General features: G+C 36.5%; 1 pseudogene; it reads left to right on the plus strand.

The window, feature by feature from the left end:
• The first annotated feature begins 22,909 nt into the window (after positions 1-22,909).
• On the plus strand, positions 22,910-23,357 carry LOC128589691 (ubiquitin-conjugating enzyme E2 N-like; annotated as a pseudogene).
• The last annotated feature ends 2,267 nt before the right edge of the window (positions 23,358-25,624 follow it).

Below are 25,624 nucleotides of genomic sequence, written 5' to 3' on the forward strand. Positions count from 1 at the left end.
TTGTCACACTTTGTAAGTATCAAGAACTGTTTATCTTCATGATCCTTTCAGAATTGCCCACACTCCTCAGACAATGACATTTTAGAGAGGATTTGGCTGAGAATAAAAGTCTTTTGAGGAAAGAAATTAATTTATGTCAGGACTGCACCATGCCAAAAAGTAGCCATCTGGGATGTTACATTGTTCTATCATTGACATTACCCTGGCTGAAGTAGAAGCTTGTCCTTGAGCCCTTTATCTCCTAGCATTCTATGTCGCAGCCCCTAGTGGCCTCTGTGGCCCTGGACTCCATCGCTGCGGGAAGGAACCAGACGTGAAGCAGATTAGAAGTAGGAGCTTGCAGGAGGCGGGCTAACCTTGCTTGCAGGATAGCCTGAGCAACCTCCACAGTAGCCTTTTATTGACACAGCACAAGACAGGTGAGGGGAGTGTTAGACAATGAATGCGTGCCTAAGGATCGCCATGGGCTCAGCTCTTTCTCCGCAAGGAGCACCTGCGGACGAATCCCCTGAGGGTCCGTTCCCCAGCTGCAAATCATCTTGCTCAGAGGTTGTCTGGCTCTTGGCGTCCTCTACAATTCTAGGCTAACATAAACGTGATGGAACTTTTGGTTCATTAGAAAATTCTAGATATATTCACTATGCATTAACTATAGATTACATTGGTTTAAAAAAAAAAGCAAAAACTATTTGAGATGAGAAATAAAGATGATAACTAAAGTTATCACCTGGTCTAAAACCTTAGTTTACAAATTGGAACCAAGAGAGATGTAAGACTTACTTTCTGACACACAGCTTGTATTAGAGCCATGATTGACATTCCTAGGCCACTCTTTCTTCTGTCCATGGTCCTAAACTCTTTGGGCTTGATTTATCTTTTCATATTGTCATGTTGTATTACAGCAAAATGAATGTAATTTCAGATATAAAAGGGTGATTGAGGAAATAATATTGTTACTGTCAGAATGAAGATCAGGTAAAAATAAATTTGTGGTCAATAATGATCTTCCCTAGATTTATTTTAATGTTTTACCAGTTATTGCTTTTTAAGTTGCAAAAAAACTGAGAAATGGTCATTTTACTTAGAAGTCGAGATCTATATTTTTAAATCTTCATCTCAAATTCATGTCTGAAATAAATAATCTATTTTGCTCACAATCTGCTGTTTGTTCATGGCTCAGGCTAGACAGTTAATTGCTTTTCATGGCTGTATCTATCTTTTGTATCCCTATTTATCTCTTGTAGACAGTGAAATAGGTGGATAGTTAGATAGATTAGATAAATAAATATGCTACTAAATGATAAATGGCTAGAAATTTGTAGAAAGATATAATATTTATTTTTGTGAATAATTTTTACAAAACTATGCAGTCTTTATAATGAGAATTTAATAATATAGAAGATAATATCGAATAATATGGAAGATAAGTTTCGCTATTTTACAAGAATGATTGTAATTACTTGGTAATTATGGTTGTCTCCAGAAGGTCATAGAAAGTAACAATCTCTAGATTAGAAATGGCTAAACTCCTATAGGCCTATGAGGCTCTTTCTAACAAATCATCTAAAAACAATAATTTTGGATGGTAAAATGAGACACAGACAACCTAAGGGTGACAAATGAACGAATTATCATCATCTCAAGGTTTTACGTACTTACATCTTTCGATGACTTTAAGAAGTTTTACAACAAAGTTTTCTTAACAAACTCAGAATTAATTTATAATTTTTCACCAAATAGATTATATTGTTCACTGACAAATATAAAATGCAATCCCTTCTTACCTACATTACAAGCTTCTTGAAGTCATGGCTGATTCTTTCAGTGCATCTGAATAGTCATTAATTTGACAAATATTTGTTGAATACCTAGGTTGTTCTAGGCACTATGTTTAGTCCTAGGGATAATGTGGGGGGAACAAAGCAAAATCACTGCTCTCAAGGATACTACATTCTACTTCTTACATTTTACATCCAATGATCTCCTGAACTGATCAGTTAATAAACTAATTTTAGATTAATGTTATTATGCACAAATTACTACATGATAAAATAGGTTTGAAAAAGACCACCCAACATAGGAAGGCATTTCTGAGAAGCTGACATTTGAGTTGAGACCTGAATTACAAGAAGTAACCTAACAGTGTTGCAAATCATCCTCTTGATGAATACAACTATTGAAACAACTATTACTAATACAACTAATACAACTATTACTTGGATTTATGTGATTATGTTTATCATATATTGTCCTTAGATCTCTTTAGCTATAGGGACTTTTAAAGGATATATAAATAATCCACTAATTGCCAGATTGGAAAATTAAATGTTTCTCATATTCTGTCTTTCCAGATGGCAAATATTTCTCAAATTAAGAAATTACATCAGGGAAAAAATAAAATATAGATTTTATCTTTGTTAATACCTCTGAAATATTTAAAATATTTAATGGAAGACTGTTTCAACCAGACAAAAAATTCTTAAGAATATGCCTAATAGATTATTTTCATTACATAATAGGGCTTCTATGAAGCTTAAGGTCATTGTTCCACAGTGGTCACATGGGGATTCAAAGGCAGAGATATACTTATCTAGAAAACACGTGTGGATATTTTTTTTACCCAAAGGACAAGATTATAAATGGAGTGACAAGGAGTCTACCAACTTTTAAAAGTAATTATATTAATTTGTACTAAATGAAAAAGATAACAGTATAACATGAAAAGATGCCTCTTCATGCCCTAAGACGTTTAGACAGGAAGCAGGCTGAGAAAACTACCTAGCTATATGATTATTATTATTTTCTTATTATAAAATCATAGCCGTGAACATTAATGCGATCATGGGGCACCATACACTGGTTTTATACACAGTTTGACACATTTTCATCACACTGGTTGACAAAGCCTTCCTGGCATTTTCTTAGTTATTGTGTTAAGACAATTATATTCTACATTTACTGAGTTTCACATGTATCCTTGAAAGATGCACCGCAGGTGTAATCCCAACAATCACCCACCCTCTGCCCATTCTCCCCCTTCTCTCCCGACCCTCTCCTCCTTCCCCATATTCTTAGTTTATAACTACGTTATAGCTTTCATACAAAAGCCATAAATCAGTTTCATAGCTGGACTGAGTACATTGGATACTTTTTCTTCCATTCTTGAGATACTTTACTAAGAAGAATATGTTCCAGCTCCATCCATGTAAACATGAAAGAGGTAAAGTCTCCATCTTTCTTTAAGACTGCACAATATTCCATGGTGTACATATACCACAGTTTATTAATCCATTCGTGGATCGATGGGCACTTGGGATTTTTCCATGACTTAGCAATTATGAATTGGGCTGGAATAAACATTCTGGTAAAAAATATCTTTCTTATAATGTAATTTTTGGTCTTCTGGGTATATACGTAGTAGAAGAATTATAGGATTGAATGACATGTCTATTTTAGATCTCCAAGTGTTCATACATCTTTTCAAAAGGGAATGTATTAATTTGCATTCCCACCAGCAGTGCAGAAGTGTTCCCTTTTCTCCACATCCATGTCAACATCTCTGGTCCTGGGATTTTGTGATATGGGCTAACCTTACTGGAGTTAAATGGTATCTCAAGGTAGTTTTGATTTGCATTTCTCTGCTGATTAAAGATGATGAGCATTTTTTCATACGTCTGTAGGCCGTGTGCCTGTCTTCTTCAGAGAAGTTTCTCTTCAAGTCCCTTGCCCAGCCTGCAATGGGATCACTTGTTCTTTTCTTGCTTATATGTTTGAGTTCTCTGTGGATTCTAGTTATTAAACCTCTTTCAGAGACACACCCTGCAAATATCTTCTCCAGTACTGAGGGCTATCTTCTTGCTATACTTACTGTGTTCTTGGCTGTGCAGAAGCTTTTTAGTTCGAAAAGGACCCAGTAGTGTATTTTTGAAGCTGCTTCAATATCCCAGGGAGTCCTACTCATAAAATGCTCACACAGACCGATTTATTCAGGGTTTTCTCTGCACTCTCTTCTAGTATTTTTATAGTTTCATGTCTTAAGTTTAAATATTTAATCCAGTCAGGGTCTAACTTAGTTAATGGTGAAAGGTGTGGGTCCAGTTTCAGTCTTCTACAGGTCGCCAGCCAGTTCACCCGGCACCATTAGTTAAATAGGGAATATTTTCCCCACTGAACATTTTTAATTGGCTTGTCAAAGATCAGATAACGGTAAGCAGCTGGATTCAACTCTTGGTTCTCTATTCTGTTCCAGACATCTACTTCTCTGTTTTTATTCCAGTACCATGCTGTTTTGATCACTATAGATTTAAAGTATAGTCTCAGGTCTGGTAGCGTGATTCCTCCTGCTTTGTTTTTATTTCTGAGTAATGTCTTGGCTATTCGAGGTTTTTCTGATTCCATATAAAATGAAGTATTATTTTTTCAAGATCTTTAAAGTATGACAGAGAAGCTTTAATAGAGATTGCATTAAAATTGTATATTGCTTTGGGTAGTATGGACTTTTTAACAATGTTGATTCTTCCCAGCCATGAGCATGGTATGTTTTTACATTTGTTAACATTTTCAGCTATTTCTTTTCCTAGAGTTTCATAGTTCTCTTTATAGAGATCTTTCACGTCTTTTGTTAAATTCCCAAATATTTCATCTTCTTTGGCACTACTATGAATGGAATAGCATCCTTAACTGTTTTTTCAGCTTGACTATTGTTGTTATATATAAAGGCTACCGATTTATGAATGTTGATTTTGTACCGTGAGAAGCTGCTATATTCCTTGATCACTTCTAAGAGTTTTGTAGTAGAGTCCCTAGTGTTTTCCAGATATACAATCATATCATCTGCAAAGAGTGAAAGTTTGATCTCTTCTTACTCTATAGGGATACCCTTGATCTCCTTTTCTTCCCTAATTGCAATGGCTAAAACTTTCATTACAATGTTAGAGAGCAGCAGAGACAATGGGCAGTCTTGTCTGGTTCCTGACCTGAGTGGAAATGATTTCAATTTAAGTCCATTCAATACAATATTGGCTGTGGGTTTGCTGTAGATGGGCTTTATCAGTTTAAGAAATGTCCCTTCTATACCAATTTTCCTAAGTGCTCTGATCATGAGGGATGCTGGATATTATCAAAAGCTTTTTCTGCTTCAATTGAGAGAACCATATGGTCTTCGTTTTTTAATTTGTTTATGTGCTGGATTATACTTATAGTTTTACATATATTAAACCAGCCTTGAGACCCTGGGATAAAACCGAGTTGGTCATCATATATAATTTGTTTGATATGTTGCTGGATTCTGTTTGTTAGGATGTTGTTGAATATTTTTGCATCTATATTCATTAGTGATATTTGTGTATAATTTTCGTTTCTTGTTTGGTTTTTTCCTGGTTTGGGGATCAGGGTGATGTTTGCTTCATAGTACGTGTTGGGTAGTCTTCCTTCTTTTTCTACTTTTTGGAACAAGTTGAGTAATATAGGTACTACTTCCTCTTTAAAGGTTTGGTAGAATTCTGATGTGAAGCCATCTGCCCCTGGGCTTTTCTTTTTAGGGAGATCTCATAAGGCTGATGCTATTTCAGAACTTGATATTGGCCTGTTCAACATTTCCACTTGATTCTGGTTAAGTCTTGGAAGGTGACATGCTTCCATGTATTGGTCAGTTTCCTTCAGATTTTCATATTTCTGAGAATAAAGTTTCTTGTAATATTCATTAAGGATTTTTTTAATTTCTGAGGAGTCTGTTGTTATTTCGTCTTTGTCATATCTGATTGATGAGATTAGAGATTTTACTCTTTTTTTCCTGGTTAGGTTAGCCAAAGGTTTATCTATTTTATTGACCTTTTCAAAAAAAAACAACTTTTGGATTAATTGATCTGTTGTACAATTCTTTTGTCTTCAATTTTATTTAATTCTGCTCTAATTTTTGGTTATTTCTTTTCTTCTACTGTGTTTGGGGTTGGAATGTTCTTCCTTTTCCAGTTGCTTTAGATGTCCCATTAAGTTGTTAACTTCCTCTCTTTTCGTTCTCTTGAGGAAGCCTTGCAGTGCTATAAATTTCCCTCTTAGGACGGCCTTTGCGGTATCCCAGACATTCTGATAATTTGTGTCTCCATTGTCGTTTTGTTCCAAATATTTGGCAATTTCCTTCTTAATCTCATCTCTGATCCAGCTATCATTCAGCATAAGGTTATTTAACTTCCATGTTTTTGTATGAGTATGCAGATTCCTGTTGTTACTGAGTTCAACTTTTATTCCATGGTGGTCCGAGAGGATGCAAGGAATAATTTCTATTCCTTTAAATTTACTGAGGTTAGACTTGTGACCTAAGATGTGATCAATTTTGGAGTATGTTCAATGGGCTGATGAGGCATATGTCTATTCAGTTTTGTTGGGATAAAATGTTCTGTAGATGTCTGCTAAATTCAAACATTGGATGGTTAGGTTTAAATCTAAAATTTCTTTGTTCAGCTTTTTATTGGAGGATTGATCCAACACTGCCAAAGAAGTGTTGAAATCTGCAACTATTATGGAGCTGGAGGAAATCAAGTTGGTCTTGTCTGTTAGAGTTTCTCTTATAAATTGAAGCACATTCTGCTTGGGTGCATAAACATTCATAATTGAAATCTCATCATATTGAGTATTACCCTTAACAAATATGAAGTGGCCATTCTTATCCTTCTTTACTTTTGTTGGTTTAAAGCCTATTGTGTCTGCAAATTGAATTGCAATGCCCGCTTTTTTCTGATTACCATTTGCTTGAAATATGGATGACCATCCTTTCACCCTGAGTCTATATTTATCTTTTAAGGTAAGATCTGACTCCTGTATATAGCAAATATCTGGCCTGAGTTTTTGTATCCAGTCAGCTAACCTGTGCCTCTTTAGAGGACAGTTTAAGCTGTTCACATTAACGGAAAATGCTGATATTTCTGGTCAAATTTTGGGTATTGAGTTTTTCAAAAGTGCAGTGGACATTTTTGATCCTTTTGCCATTGTGGAATTTGGATTTTGATCAAGAGTTTCTGAGTGAGTTTACTTTTGTGGTAGAGGATTCTGACATCTTGGCCAGGTGTTTATGGATGTGATCCTTAGTTACATCTGCCATATCTTTTTTTGGCAGGGTTGATCTATTCTGGTTATTCATGTTACCAAAGTTTTCCCACTGATTCTGCCCCATCATTACTTTACACAGTTTGACTTTTCCTCTGGAGCTTTGTCGAGGACACGTACAGTGTTATGGCCTAAGAAACTGGGGACCTATTTGGTATGGTGGGGCTAATGGTTCTGTCTTGATTACAGCTGGTCTCTGTTTGACCCTAGTTAAATAGTTACTCTGGGTTGATGTCTCAGCTGTCGAGAAATACCAGCAATTAACACATCTTGCCCTTCACAGGCAACAATTGGAAGAGGAAAATCAAACCTTCCTACAGCCACACACTCAGGGCACCACTTGAATAGTCCTTAGGTGATTGGCTCAGTTCAAAATGTCTATATCAATTGTCTCAGTCAGCATCTGTCTCAGGTGGGAGAGTTTCAAAGGTCTCTGGCAACTGGATCGCAGGGGTCTGGTGACAACTCAGATATGACTTGCTCCGGTGCTCCATGAAGTCAGGAGGACCCACCCGGCAAATAGATTAGTTTGGGAAGGTTGATGCCTCCTTCCCCACCTTGCACCTCTGTCACACCCAGTCACTGATAGCCACGCAGGGCTGTGACCCAGTTGTTTTCAGTGAGCAGATACTCCAGAGGTTTGCACTTGCCTGAATCACCAGGAAATCTGTATCTGCTCAGCCAGGCCACTGCTCTCTGCCTCTATCCAGTAGGGGGTAGTGAGGCTTGACAACCTTGGGCACTTGATGGAGGCTGGGGGTGTTCACTCAGTTCCAGCTCTGACTCTGATTGATGTTACTGGCAGAACAGAACAATTTTGTGGATGTTTGTTTCTGTCCCTGCTAAATTCCTCTGTAGAAGAGAAGGTTATTTGAGTTCCCAGAACCTGTGCCTCAGGCCCTGTCTTCACTCCTTCAGGTTTGTATTTGCAGCTTGGTTAGCTGTCAGCTCTAGCCTCCTGCCTTCCTTTGTCTATAGGCTGATGATCCCCTGAGGGCCAGGTGCGTCTTAGGCTCAGTAAAGCAGTCCTCTGGGTCAGCCCTGCCCTTGGAATTTCCTGGCTCTATGCATGCATTTTCTAGTCCCTGCACTCTACCCAGGCTGATACCATCTCAGGTAAACCCTTTCCTCATGTAGCCTGTGTTTCAGTCCCAGGTCTATTCCATGGAGAAGATGCCTGGCCTCCTCTGGTTGCCCAGGGAGACAGGGGGTGTGGCTTCAGGATATCCGGGGGTGGGCCTCATTTTTGTCAGAAACAGCTGCTGCTCTGTACCTTGGGACACTGCCATTCTGGCGTGATTCCCTCTCAGCCAACCATTGTCTCCTCACTCCCATGCCGCAGAATCAGCACTTACCAGCTGCAGTCCATGTCCTGTCCATGCCCCTCGAGAAATCACCCAAGAATCTGGACTCCTGGGGGACAGGCGTCCAGATCTCAGAATGAGAGTGGAGGGGAGTGCTGGGTGCTCAGAATTGCAGGTTGAAACACCAAACTCATTGAGACCAAATGAGCAAATAAACAGATAAAAAGGCTACCAGACACAGAAGCCCATAGATACACAAACAATCAGAAACACATAGACATACAGACAACAACGACACCAACAACAAAAAACAGCTACAATAAAAATAATGATAGTCATAAAATAATTTAAAAAATGGTAAAAATCATACAAACAAGATGAACAAACAAACCAAAAAAACCTCTAAAAATCTGGTGTAAGCACTCTCATAAACCATAGGAGGGAAGAAGAGCAACAGAGAGGGAAGAGGAAAAAAAAGTGGTGTTCATAAAAATGTTAAAAAAGAAGAAAGAAAAAATTAAAAATAGAAAAAATAAAAATAAAAAGTATATATATATATATATATAATAATAAAAATTAACAATAGCTTCCCCAAGAAAATAGTGAGGAAAGAAAAAAAAAAGGCAGAAACCACAAAAGTATATTCTTATATATATGAAGGAATATACATCTATATGTATGATGTAGGGATCGACTTTCATAGGAATATATTTATAATGCAATATACTTTATGGACACCAGGTGGCTCTGTGAGTGGTTCCGAGGCTTATACATGATTCACAGTTTATACTGTTACCACAGTAACCACCCTACCTGGCTGGTAGCCATTTTGGAACTTCTGTAAAAGTTTATTATCTAATTGTTGTGTAACCTCAGCTGCTCTGTTCCAGACAGCAGTCTTATCCAACCTCCCAGCTCAGTGCAAGAGTCCACACTTCACAAATCTTCCCACTCTGCTCCCACATTCTCCTGCAGACTGACGACTGCAATCGGCTGTGAGAGAGGGTGCTGGCTGCTGCTGGCTCCTGTAGCCGCCACTGGCCCTGCAGCTGCAGCACGTGGAAACCTTATCATCAGTTTTTGTGGCTCAGAGTTTCACTTGAATCTGGACTTCTGAGTTCAGCCACCAGCTAGTTCGCTACACAGCCTGAACTGCTAGCCCACTCCAATATTCCCCACCAGGAATGGTCCGATCTATTTAATCACTCCTGTTGTTCTGGGGGAAGGTGTCCACCATTTCAGATAATTCAAAATGTCTGTTTTTCAGGAGGGATCCCTTCCCTTCAATTTTCTATCAGGTTGCTTAGCACATTGTGGTTCTGAGTGGCTCCCCTTTTGGGTGCCACACTCAGCTCAGGAATAAATTTTTGTCAATTGGGTTTTGGTAGGAATTGCAAGCTACTGTCCTCCATGAGGGAGGGAACCACCAGCCAGCACGGCCAAGCAGGGAAAATCTCTACAACAGAGTCCGTGATTTTAAATTACACCTCATATACAGCAATCTGCCAATTCACTGTGCATCTCCAGCTGTCTGTCCACATCAATAATCCACACAGGGAAAGGGTCTAGACCCTTCTTCCTCTCACCTGATGACTTGGGAGAGGTGGGTTACATGTCCGCCCATCCGCCATCATGTTCTGCCTCGCTATATGGTTATTTTTTAAGGAAAATAAAGGATGGCACAAAGGGTGGTACCAAGAGCTTTGAGGATAGAGCAAGGAGCTATCGTAAACAACTTCAATATCATGATCTTGAGACCATGAAATCAAGGAACTTCAATGTGTGCCTGACCAGATTTCAGAATTAACATGCAAAAGTGACTTCTGTGCCTTTTCCTTTTTTTCCCTTTTTGAATAACATTTATAATGTTTATCATTTGCTTCTCCCAACACTGTATATCAACTACATGGAAATAGAAATCTTATGTGGGAAGACATTTTGTCTTTTTAGTTAAATAATACTCTCTCCTTTTACACACAGACACATACACATATACACAGGACATATGCATACAGCGTTAACATAGAAATTATCAAAGGATAAGAACTTTATTTTCTGTACATAATTTATAATAAACATGTATGATGTAAGAGCCTAACAATATAAAAGAAAAATAAGTGGGGCATGGTGGCTCAAGCTAGTATCTCAGCACATTGGGACACTGAGACAGAACAATTACTTGAGGCCACAAGTTCAAGATCAGCCTAAGGAAAAGTGAGACCTCATCTGTACAACAAATAGGAAAATTAGAAGGATGTGGTATTGTGCACTTGTAATTCCAGCTACTTGGGAGGCTGATCCAGGAGGATTGCTCAAGCCCAGAAGTATGAAGTTGCAGTGAGCTAGCTACAGGTGGATGGCAGAGCAGGATCTTCTCTTTTAAAAAAAAAAAAAAAAAAGGAAAGAAAGAAAAAAAAAGAAAAACAGTAACATTGCTGATATAAAATACTAAAAAATAATTAATTATTGAACACTGATTCCAGGAGATCACATATCTCTCAGTAAGTAGGAATGATCTAATTCCTACAAAGTTCTCTTGAGCTTTTCCCAGTAAATACTCCACAGAAAATAGTCTTTGTAGTAAATTCAGAAATTCTCTTCACTTATATACTTATATACTCCTCAACAACTCTAAGAGTACTGACTTCTAACTTCTCTAAACAGACTGAGTATATAGAATTTGTCTCATACAGTTCTGCAAAATAGTATGTAGCATTGACTGCTAAAATAGTCTCATTTCTCAACAACATTAAAAGCTCTTTTAAGGCATGGAGAATGATGGGATAAAGTGGTGAACAAGATGGGTGCTGCTCTGATGTGGCTTGCATTCAACTGAGAAAACATAGATGATGAACATGCAAATTCAAACATTAATAAGTTCAGAAAAACACACAGATAAAAAATAAAATAAGAGGTAAAATTCCCCTACCCTGCTACTCAATCTAAGTCTACATAAAGGGTAAAAGCTAGATTTTATAACATTTGTTCTTCTCTTTAAACATCTACTTTACAGAAGAGGAAGTTAAACAGTCAAAAAATGCACACAGGTACAAGAATAGTAAGTTTTCTCAGGCCATATGTGTTTCTGTGTGCTATTTGCCTAATAAGGAACTCAATTTTAATCTCAAATCTATTTTCTGGTGGAAAGTTTTGTTTCTACCAGAGAAAGGCATACAGGTTTCTTCCTAGAATAAAAGAAGTGCACATGACATGGATATACTATAACAAAAAAAATCACAAGATGACAGTTTCACTCAAACAAGGAGACAACACTCCTGATCACAACTAGCTACAGGTGTTACTAATCATAGGTAATCTGTGATAGACTATGGGGGAGAAGGTTCTCTTTTACAAATTTCTGATTAGGATCCTATCTCTTCAACTAAACTGGGAATACAAGCAAACCTATGGCTTAAAAGTTCCATATTTATGGACAAAGATCCTAGAAAAAATGAAAGTCATTTCATTTAGAATGGGAAAAATAAAGAAGCTTTGGATATAAAGAACTTCCTTGATAAAAAACAAGAGAGACTATGAACAAAGACAAAGTCTTCAATAAAGAGGTTTGGTAAAATAATGATGTTTAAATTAACTATGCCATAACATATTTAGGGTATATATGGTTTTACTTGGTTAAGTTTTTGGTAATCTTTATAAAAGTTGAAATTAAAATCATTAAAGGTAAAGTTTCAAGCCAAGATGTAAAACAGTTGGTCTCTAACTGACAATATGAATCAAAATACTGGCTCCTACAATTTTCAGATGAAGAAGGAAGCATGAATGTCAGAAAAAAAGGGGGGTACATGATAACTTATTTCATCCTTGACATATTGTCTGCTGTACCAGCACAATGAGGACAATGTACCTGGCATTCTGTAGTTTTTCCCTGAATAACAAAAGACTACAGACATAAGATAGATCTTCTTCCCGTGAAACACTGGAGGGTACCTGAACACAGTGAAGCAGGAGAAGGAAACACTGAGCTAAGAACAACTGCAACATGGAAGAATAGAATATGCTAGTGAGCATCTGTGACTTAAACCTTCAAATTTTCCTGTTATTTTGATTCAGAGAGGAGTGGAATAGGATTTATGGATGTCTAAATGCTCAAAATGTTGGAATAGCTTTGTAAGAAATCATCATTATTGTTTAAACAATATTAGAATCATAGTGCATAGTAGTAATCATACAAATGGGCATTGCCCATTTCTTCTGAGCACTGTCTTATACCCTGGACTCAGAGGTTGACAAAATAGCAGTAGTAGCTGTGATAGCAACAAGCACCATCACAAAAACAACAGCAAAATTAACCACATCCGAGTCACTTTTCTGCCAATAAACAAACATACAGCATTACACAGAATGGAAACCATTCATGGCCATCCTTAAGTCTTCTGACTGCAAAAGCATGTTATTTGAAAGTTAAAAATATTTATGCTTTTTAGTATCAAAAACATTATTTTTCTTAATCTTTTATTTGAAAGTGAAGTTCTTCAGCAAATAAATTGTCCTTAATTCTCTTCTATTCTTAGGTGCATGATTTCAGTCTGATGGCCACTGCATCTGGCTTCCAATATTTTCATGAGATGCTAGACTACCTTCTTACTTCACTCCACATATTTACTGTTATTGTCATAATAGTCTATTACATGTCACCTCTACACTGCTATAGAAATTTCTATTGGAGATTATTTGTTGAATTATTGAAAATTGATATAATAATTTATATCAATATAAATTATAATGTGTAATATAATTTTACTGCTAACATAAGCTAGCTACATCATTAATTTTCATGAATATTTTGTCTAATAAAAATCATGAAGAAAATTGATACAGATTTCAAAGTCATGGTATTTTCTACAACCACTAGTCAATTCCCTTGTTATTTCAGTTGTTTTTATTTTTTTCCTCTGTGTGTGTATGTGCATATTTGTATCAACTAAATTGGTTAGTCAATCTAATGAAAAGGGTAAAATTAGTTAGATGTGTATTCTCAGTCAAAAACTCAATTTACCTTCAAGGACTTAACACGAAATATCAAATGATCAAGGACATAACACAAAATATCAAATGAAAGTATCATGAAAAGTATACAAATAAATTTGACAAGTTGACCAAAGACCATTAATCATCTTGGGAAATGAAAAGTCACATGATTTATAATGAAGTAAGCCTTCTCAGAATGTGGCATTCAATTGTCTTAAAATCAACAGTATATTTCATTCTTATTTTATTCATTTGAAAACAAATAGAAGTACAGCACATTATTTTTCTAATAGTTACATTAATGGGAGATTTTGACATTTGAATTTGGAAGTGAAGAAAAATGATATTCTAAACAACTATAATTTAAAAGAATGCTTATTACTCTCATTTTTATTAAAACTCCAAGGACTCTCAAACATTAAGTTTTATGAGATAAAGTATAAATTGGAGATAAATAGCCTTGTATTTAAAATTAGGAACAATGAACATCATACATGAGTCTGGATAAACCCATTTATTTTATTTCACAAAGATAGCCTATTTGTAAATCAAATCTTCTCTAAAGGTAAAATATATATATATTTACAAGTCGATTTTAGTGGCCACCTTTTCCCAGGAGCCTATAAGTTTTAAATTTTGCTTGCAAATAGTAGAAAGCATTCACAGTGATAATAAATAAAAATGAATATAACTATGTCTAATCTAACAGGTGTTATCCAGTTCAACTCTGGCTAATCTTATCCCGAAAGAAAATTCTTGAAATGAAAGTACAATCTGTTTTATTGGAAATAAAATGGTGGACCAAGATACCTACTATTCTGCTATGCAAGTGGATAACCCTGTGGAATAATGGGCCTGAAGGAACTGTGAAGAAGCTATCTCATGTGTCACTCATTTCTCTACTCACAAATAATTGAAAAATCAAGCCCCAAGTCTTAAGAAAAGCTATGCTCATTATTCTCATTTTGCTCCAACGTATTAGAGATAACTTCATAGACTGTTAGTTCCCTCTGTCCCCACCCCATTTCATTGCAATTCTGATAGTCAAAGAGAAATGACAGATCCTTCTACATTAATATTTGTTGTTGTTTGAGACAGAGTATCACTTTTTCACCCTCAGTAGAGTATCATAGCATCATAGCTAACAGCAACCTTAAATTCTTGGGCTAAAGCTATCCTTTTGCCTCAGCCTTCCAACTAGCTGGGATTACAGGAACCTACCACAACACCCGACAATTTTTTTTTTTTATTTGCTGTAGCTGTCATTGTTGTTTGGTGGGCCCCACCAGCTCCAGTGTGTGTGGCTAGCATCCTAGCCATTATAGTTACAGATGCCAAGCCTACATCAATATGTTTTTCCTTAAAAATACTGTGGAACCCAGAACAAAAGTGGAAGGAGAGTACCCCTTAGTTTTATCAGGTAACTAAAGATGGCCACTTGAAAGCTATGTCTGAGCCATCAGAGGTGATTCTGTGGTTTGCAATCAATTATCTTATTTTCCAGTGTCAATCTTCTATTTCCAAAATAAGCTATTTATGTGATAGGAAATCATCTGAGAATTTAATTTTCACTCAACATTTGGTATATTAAAGGTTTCTATTAAATGATAGCAATAACCAAAGGCTAAAAGTAAATACATTGCAGAATGTAAGCATAATTTATGGACAAAAATAACACAAGGGCAAAATGTCCATCTGAATATGGCTACTATTACAGTAAAACTTTAGTAAAGTACACACAGAAGTTTCATGGATGGTTCAATATCCATATTTTTGAGAATGTCGACTTCCTCAATATCTGTATTACAAAACAGGTCTACAGAATGGTTAATTACTTAAACTATCTGGACTTTTAAAGGTGAACTCAGAAATAGCTTTACCTTTCTCATGTCATCATTTTCCAAACAGCCTATTTTTAGCTTCTCTTCCTTGTCCTGGGTGATATTCAGGCAGAATTACAATATCTGCAGTTCCTTTCATTTAGTGACAGTATAATTGTTATGGCTGAGTGGACAAGTCCAATATAAATCAAAACATCAATTTCACATTCAGCTTAAAGTAAGATCAATTTAGGCTCAACTTGGACTAAGAAACCTAACTTGGGCAGTGGGAGCATGCTCAGATTCTTTACTAGTAATCTGCCTTACTCTTCTGTTTCTTCTCTCTTACTTACCTATTGACTCTGCTTAACCAGGATGTGGGTAAAAGAGGTAAAGAAATACAAAGGTCTTACCTGACTGGCATGGGGTTCATTAAGTGTGTCATGTGCTTTTGCTTTCTTCTCTGTTGGGTTATTTCTGTGTTGTGAGTGATCAACACCTTGCTTCCTCCAGAAAGGCTTTCCTCTTCACTGTGCCCTGTAGGTGATCTGCCTGTTACAAGGACACTGGCTACCTCTCCCTCGGTTGCTTGTAGTACATCCTATAATGCTCTTTCTGTTGTGATCATTGAGTTCTGACAGCTCTACAAAAACCTGTAGCTAGAGTTTTTTTTACAGATATTTTAAATCTGGCTATTTTGAGAGGTTCTTGAAACTCACATATTTGTGCTATAAATTGAATTGCAAATATGTTCTCCCATTCTGTAGGTTGTCTATTCATTCTATTGATTGTTTCCTTTGTAGTTCAGAAACTGTTAAATTTAATTAACTCCCATTTATTTATTATTATTATTATTATTCATGTATTTGCCTTTGGAATCTTAGTCATAACATTCTTTGCTTAGGCCAAAGTCTAGAAGAATTTTCCCTCCATTACTTTCTAGAAATTTTATGGTTTCATACCATATATTTAAGTCATTTAACTATCTTGAATTAAGTTTTGTATATGGTGAGAGAGAGGAGTCTTGTTTCATTCTTCTGCATGTGGCTATACAATTTTCCCAGCACCATTTATTGAATAGGAATTCTTTTCCTCAGTGTATATTGTTTGCTTTGTCAAAGATCAGTTGGTGATAGATACATGGTTTTATTTCTGGGTTGTCTATTCTGTTCCATTGGTCTATGTCTCTACTTTTATACCAATACCATGTTCGAAGTCAGGTAATGTGATGCCTCCAGATTTTCCTTTTTTTGTTTAAGATTGCTTTGGCTATGCAGGATCTTTTTGGTTCCAATGAAGTTTTGTAATTTTTTCTAGGTCTTTGAAATAAGATATTACTATTTTGATAGAAATTGTGTTTAATCTGTAAATCACTTTGGGTAGTAGTGACATTTTATGGATGTTGATTCTGTCAATCCATAAGATATTTTTCCTTACATCTGACAAAGAACTAATATCCAAGATTTACAAAAGAATCAAACAAATTAGCAAGAAAAAAAGAAACAACCTCATCTATGTAGACAGAACACATGAACAGAATGTTTTCAAAAGAAGACAAAGAACTAGCCCACAAATATATGAAAAAAATGCTCAATATTACTAATTATCAGGGAAATACAAATTAAAACTATAATAAGATACCACCTTACCCCTACCAGATTGCCGTTATTAAAAAGTCAAAAGTTAATAGATGTTGGCATGGATACAGAGATGAAACTTATACATTGTTGATGGGACTGCAAATTAGTATAATCTCTATGGAAAAGAGTATGGTGATTCCTCCAAGAAATAAATGAACACCTACCATTCAATCCAGCAATCCCACTGCTGGGTATCTAATCATGAAGTAAAGTCACTTTATCAAAAAGACACCCATAGCCAAATGTTTGTCACAACACAATTCACAATTGTAAAGATGTGGAACCAAATTACATGCCCATCAATTCACATGTGGATAAAGAAAATGTGGCACACGTGTGTGTGTGTGTGTGTGTGTATACACATGTGGAGTACTACTCATCCATAAAAAAGAATAAAATAGTGTCATTTCATTAACTTGTATGGAACTACAGACAATTATTCTAGGTGAGGTAATTTAGGAATGGAAAACCAAATGCCATATATTCAGACTAATAAGTGGGAGCTAGACAGTGGGCACACATGGGTTCAAAGAGATATGAAGGGCATTGGAAACCAAAAAGCAGGAGGGTGGGAGTGGATGTGTGAGATAAAAATGTACCTATTTGTTACATTGGACACTATTCTTGTAATGACACACCAGAAAACCTGACTTAAGCATTATACAAGGTATCTGTATAATTTATCTAGCATAAATATTTGTACCCCTTAAGATTTTGAAGTTTAAAGAAAAGGAAAAAAAATTACATTGTGCTCTTTTCTCCTTGGTCTACCATCACAGGCAATTCTATCCAAACTTTGGCAATAAGAGTTTCTAGGTCGGAGTCAAGCATTGGTTTCTGCATCATCCAAACCCCAGAAGTACTGATGCAGTCCTTCATTCCAAATGAGGTCTGGAGTTGCCCGGGACCTAAGAAATCCTTGCAATTTTATCTCACTAATCCCTTAGTCTTCTCTTAAACAGTCTGGTGGCAGGTAATATCTTAAAAGTATTTGAACCAGTCTTTTTAATATGCTCCACATAAGCCATAATCTGATTGTTTATGTCTCCTCAAATTGACATGTATAATAGTAATTCTGCCCCTCCCAAGATGATGGCATTTGAAAGTGGAGATTAGGGGAGTTGATTAGATCACCAGACAAAGTCCTAACGAATAGAATTGGTGCTTATAAAAAATTATATTTAAAGGCAGAGCAAGAAGTCAACTATGAGCTAGAAAAGAAACATTCGGTAGACACCAAATCTACCAGTGTCTTGATGTCGGATTTCTTTGCCTCCAGAATTGTCAGAAATAAATTTCCAGTGTTTTTAACCATTCATTTACAGTAGCTATTTATAGCATCCCAAATGGGATAAGACAATATGAATGGTCCAGCACCAGTTGCAGGAATTTGAAGCCCCTGCTAAAACAGTTAATTAGCTTAGTTTTTACTTTATATTATGTAATAAAGAGGTAGAACACTTTGCAGATTGACATTAATAAGTGATAATTACTTGGTTTGGAATAATCTGACAGGGACATCAATCTTAAATTTAAAAAAAAATCAATACTTATTTAGTTCAATCTCACATTCTGCTTTCCTCTCTCCATTCTTACTCAAACTTAATTTATTGACCACAAGAACAATGCAACACAGAAATATGTACTTCAATAAGGAATGGTTGTCAGGAGTTGGGGGAAGCTAATCTCAAGGCATGTAAGGCTTGGAAGTATAAAAACCATGTATTTAAAAAAAATAACACAAATAACAAAAATGTCAAAGATAAAATTTACTTCATCTACCCCATTGTTTTTAAGATCTTGAATTTATATTTCTGGGAAACATCTCATTTTCTTTTAGTAAATGCTTCAGTATTTACAGTCTCTGTCATGCTTATTCATGTCTTCTAGAAATTGTCCAGGAAGAGAATCTCTCAGCAACATCTCTATCATACATGAGCTAAGAAATATTACATGACATTTTTATGTTATGTTATGTTATGTTATGTTATGTTATGTTATGTTATGTTATGTTATGTTATGTTATGTTATGTTATGTTATGTTGTTATGTTATATGGTATTGAAACTCTCTTTTTTATAATACTGATAAGATGCAGATAGTAAAGTTAAATATGGTACAATTTAGAGTTATAGTTCCAAGTACTACAATCATATCCAAGAAAATTATTCCAAGTCTTAGGGTCTGACGTTATACCATGACTAACATACCTTTCTTTAAACCAAAACATTTACATGGAATTTTAAAATATACTAAACAAAGAGAAAAAACTATTAAAATGACTACAAATGACACAAAACTCTGATACATAGAAAATATTATAAACAATAGATCATACTTTAATCATTATCAAATTAAAAAATTGTGTTTCTTATTACCCTTCTATTGTCTGTTTGCTTTCAATCAAACCTTCGTTCCTGGTGGTAGACAAAAATATATTTTGCAAGTTTTGCTCTCCCAAGTAAAATGCAACACCAGCAACACTGTGAAATCTGAACACACATTAATTATTTCGATAGATCTATTCAAAGCAGGAAAACTCAGTATAACAAATGAACATTTTAACCTTCATTAAACAAAAAAAAATTTTCACTTAAAAATTTTCTCCTTTTCTGTTGACATTACCCACTACTTTGGGCCTTGTAGTTATGTGACAATCTGTCAGTCAATCCATTCTTAACATGTTCATGACTGAATACTGGCTGACCTAAAAAGTAGCAATAGTTAGAGATCCTAATGATGACATTGTTTGAGACCTTGGAGGGTTTTATAGCTGATTAAGGGACAGGAGCTCACATTTACCTGTGTGTTTTGCTGTCATCACAAAATAAGGGGAGGAGCAGGACTTCAGACTAGAAAGATCTCCTTACTAGCCACTAGAGGAGAGGCAGTAAAAAGAAAACTCCAACAACCTCTGGATGGGGGAATCCACCTAGGGACATCCCTCTGGGCCACAGTGAAACAGTGGTGGTCTATAGGAACCAGTGAGGTGTGGAGGTGAGGAAAACCAGCACAGAGAGTGCTTGGAAACAGGTGAGGACTGTTTGGCCAGCCTGACCATGGAGGACTGGAGACAAGAAAGGGCTATCCTGTAGTTTTTTATTTGGGACTAGTCTGTTCACTAGAGTTACCTTGGGTTTAAATGAGCAGTTGGACTTGAATATTGTCCAGCAGCCAGGAATGAACATGGGGTGGAATGCATCTCCTCCTATTGGCTTGACTGCTAGCAGAGTGCCACCATTGTGGAAATGTGTGAATGAAAGAGTCTACCAGGTCCTAGTGCACAGCTGATTCCAGTGCACCTGCTGAGCTTGGGCATCCACCGTTGGGGAGAGCTGAGTAGCTCCAGGCATTGTTGTCAAGGGGCCCTGTATGACATGTCTCCTAAGGAATCGGGCAAGAGCTTTAGGACCCCAATCCTGAGGTGACTGAATGCTGATGAAACAACCAGGCACTGAATGATGGTAACTAAGTCAGGAAGACAGTACCTGATTGCCTCCTCTAAACTAATGAGTAGATTTCAGCCCTAATTTTTCACAGCAAAGTAGAATAAGTTCTCTGTCTCCTAACAACATAGTGCCACCTGGTGTCCAGGCAATATTTTGGAATATAAATATGGTTATATATCTATACTATATATAGGTATACATGTATATATATTTCTTTTTTTTTTCTTTCTGATGAGTGGTTGTATTTTTATTTTTTATTTTTTACTATCATAAATATGAAGGGCTCTTCCACATTTTGCTACATTTTTTCAGACCTCTTTTTTCTCTCTTTCTTGTTTCTCTCCTTTTTTCTCTCTTTGGTAGAGATTTTTCTTTTTTTCTCATCTTTCCCACATAAATTTTACAACAGATGATAAATTTCTCTCAAAAAAAGATATCTTTTTTCTTGATGTTATATTATTGTATCTTTAATTTTCTTTATCAATTTTTATTTATTTTTTCTTTTCTCCTGAGTACTGATGGCATCACAGCATTGGTCTGGCTGCGAGGGGGGAAGGGAGTCATAGCATTGGTCTAGCTCAAGAAGTTCATGAGCTCTTGGTCTAGGGTATCCTTCTAGCTTTGGCCTTTGAAAAGACAGTATTGACAGGTCACCATTGTGACATACTGATGAATTTTTAAGAATTTTTATTTGTTTGTTTCTTTTGTTTTCTAACTTTACATATTTGGTGGAGGGGGGGTCTTGCTTTGGCCAAGGCAGGTAAAAGCTTCTGATTTTGAGGGAGCCACCCAGCCAGCCCCATAAAGTCCTACAGCTGCAGGTTTAGCCATAACACCCTGCTGATCATCACTATTTCTCCTGTCACTATCTTTTTGTTATTTTACCATACTGTTTTCTTTATTGATTTTTCTCTTCTTTCTCCCTTCTCATTATTTACCCTTCTCTTCCTTTTTGCCTTGTACCAAAAGGTCACTGCAACAGCTAAGCTCTGAGTCAAGGTAATTTAAAGCAAAGGATGTAGTGAGAAGGAAAATAATAAGGGAAGGAATTTAACAAGAAGAAAATACACATGAAGAGAAACCCCCTCTAAGGGATCATGAGGCAGATACTGCAGAGGATTTTACCTATTAAGAATTAATGGAAATGGCTGAGAGGGAATTTAAAATTGGGATGGCAAAGGCAAAGAACAGAATAAATTAGAAAGTGAAGAAACAACCAGAAAAATAGATGCAAGAAGTAAAGAAAATAGAAAGGATAGGGCACAGTTTAAGGAATTCAAGGAGTCAATCAGGAAATTTAAAGATGCAGTAGAAAGTATCAATACCAAATTAGAACAAAGAAAATAAAGAAGCTCAGGGCAAGAATGAACTTTTCAGGTCTGAAGGGATAAAGATCTACCTATAACAGTGTTAAGCAAAATAATTTTCATACCAGATTCTGTTTTTGGCTAAACTAAGCTTCAAAATCAATGGAGAAATCAAGTCTTTTACTTATATGCAAACATTGTGGAAATTTACAAGTGGACCAGCTCTACAGGAAATCCTTAAACCTGTTCTCCCCACTGACCATCTCAATGGACCACTCAGAAACTAAAGGACAAAACCTAGCTACCAAACTGAACACTCAGAAGCTAAAGGACAAAACCTAGCTTCCACAATGGCACAAAGGATAAAAACTAAGCAACAGACTTTCATAAAATCAGATGAATAGAACTCCACCATACTTATCAGTCCTCTCAATAAATGTTAATGGCTCAAATTCCCCATGGAAAAAGCACAGACTAACCAATTGAATAAAAAAGCACCAGCCATCCATATGCTGTCTCCATGAAACACACCTAACCTAGAAGGAAAAATCCAGATTGAGGGTAAAGGGCTGGAAAACAGCATTTCAGGTAAATGAAAACCACAGGAAAGGAGATGTCACAATGTTATTTTCAGATACACATGGACTTAAAGCAAGTAACATTAAGAAAGACAAAGATGGGGTGGCACCTGTGGCTCAGTGAGTAGGGTGCTGGCCCCATATACCGAGGGTGGCGGGTTCAAACCCGGCCCTGGCCAAACTGCAACCAAAAAAAAAATAGCCGGGTGTTGTGGCGGGCGCCTGTAGTCCCAGCTACTTGGGAGGCTGAAGCAAGAGAATCGCTTAAGCCCAGGAGTTGGAGGTTGCTGTGAGCTGTGTGAGGCCACAGCACTCTACTGAGAGCCATAAAGTGAGACTCTGTCTCTACACACACACAAAAAAAAAGAAAGACAAAGATGGTCACTTCATTCTGCTCAAGGAAACAATACAACAAGAGGACATTTCAATTCTAAATATTTATGGACCCAAATTAAATGCTCACAAATTTATGAAAAAGATCTTAATTAGTTTGAGCAATATGATATCCTGTAACACCATAATAATAGGGGACTTTAACTCTCTTCTTACAAAGCTGGACAGATCCTCTAAACAGGAAATAAAGATACAAGGGACTTAAAGACAACCCTAGAAATGGTAGGTACAGGAATGTCTCCCAGGAAGTAGAGCCCTGGACTTCCACTCATGTGTGAAGTGAGCAGAACTGGAGACAAGACCAGAGGCTAAACTTTGGACCTGAAAAAATGGCTGGGCTGCACCATAAGATCATCAGAGAAACCCAGCATTTGTTGGTGGAACAAGTCCTTGGCATTGAAGCAGAACCAGATGAGAGCAAGGCCCATTATTTTCATGTAGTCTTTGCTGGCTCTCAGCATTCCCCCTTTGAGAAAGGGACTTTCAAATGATTCCTTCCAGAATACCCAATGATAGCTCATAAAGTATGTTTCATGACCAAAATTTATCATCTTAAGGTCGACAAATTGGGAAGAATATGTTTAGATATTTTGAAAGATAAATGGTCTCCTGCACTGCAGATCCACACAGTTCTGCTATTGATCCAGACTTTGTTAAATGCTCCCAATCCAAATGATCCATTAGTGAATGATGTAATGGAATAATGGAAGGCCAATGAAGACTCAAGCCACAAAAACAGCTAAAACATGAACTAGGCTATATGCCATGAATATTTGAAAATGATCTGATCATCAAGTGTGCATCACTTCTCCTGTTCTGTGAAGATGTCTTCCTTTTTTGTTTTCATTTAATAGACACAGTCTTAGAAACATTACAGAATAAAAGCCCAGATATCTTAAGTCCTTTGATGATTAAATGCATGTTAGCAAATCTATGTCTTGTCCTAATTCACTATTGTAAAGCATGAGCAAATGCAAGAAGTATCATTTGGATTATTGCAAAACATTTTAAAGCAATGGCCTCTCCCTGCTGTTATTCATTTCCCTTGTTATGGTTTAAGTATAAAGCACTGTGAATGAAGGTAGTTGTCAGGGTTACCTGTGGGGTGTGGGTGTTTTTATTTTACTTTTTTCATGGAGGAGGTACTTTTATTTTAATTTTATGGGCTTCTTTCCTCCCGTTTATGGTGATCTAGTTGCAGCTAACAAGTTATTTAGAATATCTCTCTAGCCAAGTCTAACTTTATTCAGATGAAGCTTGATTGTTTGAACCAAAATGGGAACATTAAATATCACAATCCTCACTAATAACATTGTGACTTTGCTGCCAACTGTAGATTTCCCCCCCTTCAAAAAAAAGCTTAACCATTTTATATGGCTTGTCTGAAAGCTTCTATAAATCTTCTGTGTTAGTAAAATATTTTTTATTATTCTACTTTGCCTTTGTACAGTTTATTTTACTGTGTTTATTTCATTTTGCAATGTGATGATTGTATTTAAAAATTAAAACTCTGATGGGACATTCTGTTTTGGGATTCACCATATGACAGATTGAATAGCATAAGGCAGACTTGTCATTTCTTTTCACTGATACAAATTTGTGTTAAGATATTACTGAACAGAGTATTTATAAACTGGCCCTAAGCATGCATAAAGCATCAATATATGACTCTTTTTTACCTCCTAAAATTTGAAATAAATGTGTCTGTGTTGTCTCATTAGAGGATTATTGGTGTCTTACCATGATGTTTGAAAATTACTACATAGAATAGTCATAGCAAAGATGGCAATTGTGACCGACATGCAGGACTTTCACATGTGCCACGTTTTGCCTTCAATTTGACTTGTACCCTTTCTCTTGGTTCTTGTCTGAAAACTTCATGTGTAATCATTAGTGTATGTTACCAGGAAAGAGCAATCTGATAAATCATTTAAGGTTTGTTGAGGCATTTGTGAGTCTTTTTATAAACCTTTGAGCAAATCTCAAGTATACAACTTGCATAAATGTTATAAGAAAGATTTCTATTTTTGAGATCATCATATCCTCAGTTAATGATTCTTGCTTTTCATCCCTCCAGTATTGGCCATGGGAAATTAGGAGAGCCTTTTTTTTTTTAGTTGGTTACTTGGTTTGGGATGGTTTCTAGGGGGGTTGTATCACAGTGATAACACAAATAGCCAGTGCTCAGTGCTAATGCAAATTGTCAGTACTCAGAGGTAATGCAAATAGTCAGTGCTCAGTGGTAATGATAATTGTAAGTGCTCAGTGTTAATACAAATTGTTATCACTCAGTATTAATGCAAATTGTCAGCAGTCAGTGTTATCACAAATGGTCAGCAGTCAGTGTTAATGCAAATGGTCAGTGCTCAGTGTTATTGCATGGAGCCCCCAAACTGGTAATCTGCCTAGGGCCCGATGGGAACTTAATCTATCTCTGAAGACAGCTGAGGAGTAGGAAACCCAATTTAATTGACAGTAAGTGCATTTATATTCTGATTGCTATTCAGTTGTGTATGATGTTGTATGTTGTGTGCTGTGTAAGCCCCAGTTCACACTGTTGCGATCTCTGAACAGTGCGATTTCAGCCATATGCTTAACGGCTGAACTCGCATTAGATTTGGAAGAAAAAAGGCATATGTGCCTTCTTTTTTCCTGCAGTGGAATCTGATCCCATGGTGAGAAGACCCATGCAATCAGATTCCTGTGCAAGTTCACAGATTGCAGTGCAGTTTACACAGGGTAGTGTGAACTGGAAAGGTGGTGGAGGAACCGGCTCTGTAATCATGCCTGTTCCCGCACTGCACCAGTGTGAGCCTGAGGTAAAAGGGGAGTTTCATTATATGGGTACTGTCGAGGCTGAAATGATGTGGACTGGCAAGGCTGCATTGGTGGACACTGATCAGACTGAATTGATGGGCAGTGCAGTCTATATGTCTCTGTGTGGGCAAAGTTATTGCTGGTATATTGTTTTTGGAGCACTGTTTATATATATTGGTATTTTACTAATAGCAATTTGAAATCCCTAGGAAACAATGATATTAAAA

The sequence above is a fragment of the Nycticebus coucang genome, chromosome 7, assembly GCF_027406575.1.
Source record: "Nycticebus coucang isolate mNycCou1 chromosome 7, mNycCou1.pri, whole genome shotgun sequence".
NCBI classification, from domain to species: domain Eukaryota; kingdom Metazoa; phylum Chordata; class Mammalia; order Primates; family Lorisidae; genus Nycticebus; species Nycticebus coucang.